General features: G+C 29.8%; 1 long non-coding RNA gene across 1 annotated transcript; it reads left to right on the top strand.

The window, feature by feature from the left end:
* Nucleotides 1–2,287: 2,287 nt before the first annotated feature.
* On the top strand, nucleotides 2,288–4,517 carry LOC115701184 (uncharacterized). The gene is made up of 3 exons (XR_004008520.2): nucleotides 2,288–2,498; nucleotides 2,665–2,743; nucleotides 4,412–4,517. It is a non-coding gene; the product is annotated as an uncharacterized LOC115701184 (long non-coding RNA).
* Nucleotides 4,518–5,876: the final 1,359 nt, after the last annotated feature.

Raw genomic sequence — 5,876 nt, 5'->3', positions numbered from 1 at the left:
ATTAAATAGTAGTGGTGGTCCAAGATAGAATTACTCATTATATTTGGTATAAATTTTAAGTCTTTGACTTTAATTTTAGATTCCAAATAGAAATTTTCTTATATTTCTGATTCCAGATACAATACAGTTACACTTTCTCAAGTGTTTAATATCCATCTTTTATTAATGGATTCAAACTGTATGGAATATGAGTTAGGTATTCTGTGACCAGGATCCACTTGCACTATTCTAAGAATTCTTTTATAAACCTAAGTCATCAAAAGACACTACCACATTTTTTTTAATCTATGGCATTTTGTATCTGTTGGGTTTTATGCCCTAAATAAAACTCATTTCAATATAATCAGATTTACTTATTAATATAGATCAGAAATAACATTTAATGTTGCATGGTTCACATGATTTATTTCATGATTATATGTACATAATGTATAAATTCATCTGAAACCCTTTTCACATACTTGATCCTGTTTATTGTGCCGTCAACACATTGGAAAGTAAACATGACTATGTGAACAAAGTTTCCTAGATTTATCAGACATAGGGTTTTACTGATATGATAATCTACAACAGAGTTTACTTGCATTTGGAGAAATGCTATGTTCTTTCCAGAGCATTGGTTAAAGTAAAGCTCAGGTTGGATGCATGGAGTATGCATCGGAAGGGACCGATATTGAACTTTGACTTAGATTTATTAAACTTACCGTAATATCTATTCAAGTCAATATCGCCTAGTTGATCCTCGATAAAATGTTCTTAATCCTGTTATGATTAGGCTCAATCTTGAAAGGCTATTCGTGTTCTTTGATTTGTTAGTTAAGCCTACTTTTAGGTCAGGGTGATACGTACATTTTGGGAACACGGTAGTGCAATTGAGTGGGAGCGCTAGCATAAACATGGAATCTATAGCTTCTATCTGGCGAATAGTAAGCAAAGGATGATCTCCTTCGAGCTTGACCAAACGAACATAAATGGTGGAGTACTCATTTCACATAAGCTGAAATATCATTTATACGTGGTCAAGTGTTTGAAGGAATAAATACATTTTAGGGTGTAACGGTAATTTAATAACTTTACAGTGTAGATCATTCATATAGAGGATCAGTGATCAAATTAGGATTATAACAATGGATAACTAATGATGTGTCTATATGGTGGAACATATAGAGCATTCTATATACTGAGAATGCAATTCTAAGTTCTATACGTGGATTCAACGAAGAATTAATAAGTTAGTGAATTTTAGTGATAAATTCTTGATCTACTTATTGGAAGCTCGGTTATATAGACCCATGGTCCCCCGACTAGTTGAGATAATATTGCTTGTAAGACTCATGTAATTGGTTTTGATTAATCAATTATAATTCTCAAATTAGACTATGTCTATTTGTGAATTTTTCACTAAGTAAGGGCGAAATTGTAAAGAAAGAGTTAATAGGGGCATATTTGTTTATTATGATACTTTGTATGGTTCAATTAATAAATATGATAAATGACAATATTATTTAATAATTATTTATAGTTATTAAATAATTAGAATTGGCATTTAAATGGTTGAATTAGAAAATTGGCGTTTTTGAGAAAATCAGATGCAGAAAAGATAAAACTGTAAAATTGCAAAAAGTGAGGCCCAAATCCACCATGTAGGGCCGGCCACTTTTGTAGGGTTTTCCCTCTGATATTTTCATTATTTTAATGCCAAATAATTCAAACCTAACCCTAGTGGAATGCTATAAATAGATAGTGAAGGCTTCAGGAAATTTACACTTAAATTTTCTATTTTTCTTTCAGAGAAAAACTTGAGCCTTTCTCTCTCCCTATCTTTAGCTGCCACTTCTTCTTTCTCTTCCCTCTTGAATTTCGAAATCCTTAGTGTATGAGTAGTGCCCACACACAGCAAGTGATACCTCAATCATAGTGAGGAAGATCGTGAAGACACTACTACAAAAATCATAATTTGCGTCGGTCAACACGACGGTCAACATCGAGGACTGACGCAAAAAATAAGGGCTGAGTTATTGCGTCAGTTTTTAACAGACGCAAACAATTAGTTGTTTGCGTCGATTGCATATCCGACGCTAAAATATAAACTGACGGCAAATGTGATTTTTTTTAAAATAATATTTGTTTTATTCGTCTGTTAATAACCGACGCAATAAAGTTGAGCATCTTTTATTAATTGACACAAACTTGTTAAATATTTACAAAATCCCTAATTCTATTCAAGCTTTCATTTTGCAAAAACACATCTCGCTGCTCTCTTCTCTCTCTCTCTCTCTCTCAACCCCAAACCCCATGAATGGCGAGCAAAGCTCGCCCCAAACCCCGCTGCTCGCCCCGATCCCTCTTCTCTAAGTTCTGGTCAACGACGCAACACTCCACCCCAATCCCAGCTCTCCTCTCGCTCCTGTTCTCTTCTCCGTTCGGGCCAAGCTTGGCCCCTAACATTGTCGTTTCTGCTCAGGCCATGCTCGCACAAAATAACCCTATATATTCAGGTATATATATTTATTTTTTAAAAATTAAAAATTCTGGTTGAAAATATTAGTTTAAATTGAGAAACTGTACTAATTTAATTTTCTCTGCATTATTCGGCTCCCAAAATTCATAGGTGATTGGGGACCATCACTTTCAACTAATTTAATTTTCTCTGCATTTTTCTAGGGTTTGTCAATTCGGGCCCCAACCGAATGCAAGCAGAGGGCTGAAGAGGGGAATCGCTGAAGAGGGGAATCTCACAGAGGTAAATTGGGACTTGATGATATATTGAAGCCTGATTTGATAATGCCATTGATATAGTACACTGTTAAAAAGATTGATTATTGAGTCTTAGAACTGGTTTATATTAATTTAGAAAAGAAAAAACAAAACAAATAGTATCCGTTTCATTTGTTTCTTGCATTTCCTGATCCATTTATCATATACTATATTGTGGTGATTATATAGTCCTTGGCGTTTCTAATTGCAATGTGATGCTTAAAGTAGGGATCAAATAACTGGTATTTGAATACAATGGTTAAGGATTGATATATTCGTAGCAGTTTGGTGTTCTTTATAACTCAAATACTCTTCTCCTATTCTGAAAATTACTTTATATTTGTAAGCTCATACCATAAGTATTGGTGGTCATACATAGTTCTTATAAGAGTGATATGTGTGGAAATGTGCATTTAGTTTTGGATTAAAATAAGATATGATGCTGATAATTACATATTTCTGTTCATTATTATTCTTTCATTATTATGTTTCTTATGGTACAAAACTCAGTATTGTTGTTATATATAATTACTCCTCCTGGGCACATACAAATTGTTATAGTTTTATTGGTCCTGGGTTAGGCGTGGTGGGTAGTTTAAAAACTATTATATGTATTCATATATATATATATGGGTGACTATTTAATGGTTACATTTTTATTGTAACCATATGGTTACATTTTTCTTTAACCTGTAATAGCAGGTTACTAATAGGTAGACTTTCCTTTATTAGATTTAATTAATTATAATTAACTATTTTCTTAAAATAATTAATTAAATAGTAGACATTCCTTTTTTAGAATTATTTAATTATAATTAACTATTTTTTTAAAATAATTAATTAAATATTTAACAAGACCTCTTTTAGCAATTAATATTTATATTTAAATCCTTACTTGAATTATTTTAATAATTAAGCAATTTAATTATAATATTTACAATAAAATTTATTTTTTTTTACAAAAATTAAACTTCTTTTGACACAAATTAAAATTCTCTTCTTATAATAAATTTTCAAATCCTTCAATCGATAACAAGTGCAGTCATTTTTTTTCTAAGTATGAGGCATCAAGCTAATCAATCGATAATAAGTGCAACCATTTTTTTCTAAAAAATCCTTCAACTTATTTCATTTTTTACTTTTTAAATATTTAAATAAAAAAATTAAATAATTAAGTGTAATAATTTAAAATTAAGATTACAAGTATAATAAAATTTAAATTATGAAATTATATGTGTATAATTTTAAATTATAAAAAGTTTTGCTATAAAATTTTAAATAATTTAAGTATGAAAAAATAAATTGCTAAAAGATCCTTATATAGTAATAAATTACAAAAAATTAATTAATAATTAAAATTAATTTAATTTTAAAATATAATTAATCTTAATTAAAGTTTTATAAGGAAATAAGTGATTAGGTTACTTTCAGGTTACAAGTTATTTATTATTTATTTTTATTTAATTTCCAAATTAATCACAACCATTTAATAGTAATCCAATGGCTTAAAAAAATGTAACCATGATAGTTACAATAAAAATGTAACCATTGAAACCTCTTCCATATATATATATATATGATGGTTAAGTTTAGGTATAAGTTTAGGGTTCTGTGAGTTCCTTTGTAGTGTTTCTTACATTCTATTACATTGCAGGTACTATCATGACAATATCAAAGGATAGGGTTAAACCATCTCCACTGCCAGATAGCTGGAAGCTGTCAGAGATTTTCACAACTGGCGGTGTTGATCTTAGTAGTTGCATGGCAATGATGACTGATATTTTTTTTGGACAGCATACAAGACAGACTTCTTCCCTGTAAGATGACTTGATCACTTAATCATCTCATGAGATGGATGTGCATCACATGTCTAATTTATTTATGAATAATGCATATTTTTGTCTTGCTTGTGATAGTTATTTTTGTAATTATTATCCTGTATTTGTTGATTTTACTTATGATTTCGCTATGTTAATTTTGAATTACTGCTGAAATACTGTGTTGGGGTGAAATTGATTTAGGTAGTAATTATTATTATTATTTTGAATTTTTGATGAGGAACTTGTTGCATCTGAATTGGTATATTGGTTAAATTTTTGGAGGAGGTTTTAAGTATGGTAATTCTGTTCTTGTGAAAACCTTTCTGGTTGTAAAGTTATTCTAAGTCCAAATTCCTCTTAATAGTTGAAATTTGCTTAACCTGAATACAAGACTTTTGTCAAACTATAGTGTCTGTGATGAAGTTTTGAATTTTATTATATTCTTATGTGCAAAGTTTTCTTGTTATGAGTGCAGCTTGTGAAGTCTTGGAAATCTTAGGAATGGTTTGAATTTATAATTATGTATGTACTTTTCCTTTACAGGAAGAACTCAAGAATACTACTAGTAAAATGGCAGAATAAAGTAAGGTTCTTAATACTCCTGGTGCCGAAAAACAAACCAAGAGGGAGCCGTCAAGTCGATGCTTAGTCGACACAAGCTTCAGTTCTTGGTATATTGACATCTTATTGTTTGTTTTATATGATGACATATTGTTAGATGCCCAAGTTGTAGGTGTAAGATTTTGTCCATTCCTTTTTGTATTGCAAGTGATTTTTTCTATGCTTCAAAACTCAACTGAATCGATTCTATTAATAATTTTGGTATTATGTAATTAATAGATTCGATTACTAATTTTATATAAGCTTTAAAAATGTTATTTTAACTTTTTTTTTGTATTATGTATTTATTATTATATAGAATTATTTTATAATTTGATAATGCAGGTGGGGAAAATTATTCGATTACTAATTTTATATAAGCTTTAAAAATGTCATATATTTGTGCTTCATTTTATAAAAGACGCAATAGGTAAAAAAAAAGTATTTTGGCAATTGATATGACATTTTCGAACCGACGTGATAAATGTTTTGTGACATTTTTAAAATGTCATAAACAATTTTGCGTCATTTTTAAAATGACGCAGAAGATAAAATAGAATAGTTTATATTTTGCGTCAGTCTGTAAATGTCGACAATTGTTTTTTGCGTCGTTTTAAAAATGACGCTAATAAAAAACTATTTGCGACTACGGTATATACGTCGGGTTTTTTAACCGACGTAAATTCTTTAATTGACACT

The sequence above is a fragment of the Cannabis sativa genome, chromosome 5 (genome assembly GCF_029168945.1).
Source record: "Cannabis sativa cultivar Pink pepper isolate KNU-18-1 chromosome 5, ASM2916894v1, whole genome shotgun sequence".
Classification (NCBI taxonomy): Eukaryota; Viridiplantae; Streptophyta; class Magnoliopsida; order Rosales; family Cannabaceae; genus Cannabis; species Cannabis sativa.
The sequence above is the reverse complement of the archived record's forward strand: the minus strand, read 5'-3'. Positions and strand labels throughout refer to the sequence as shown.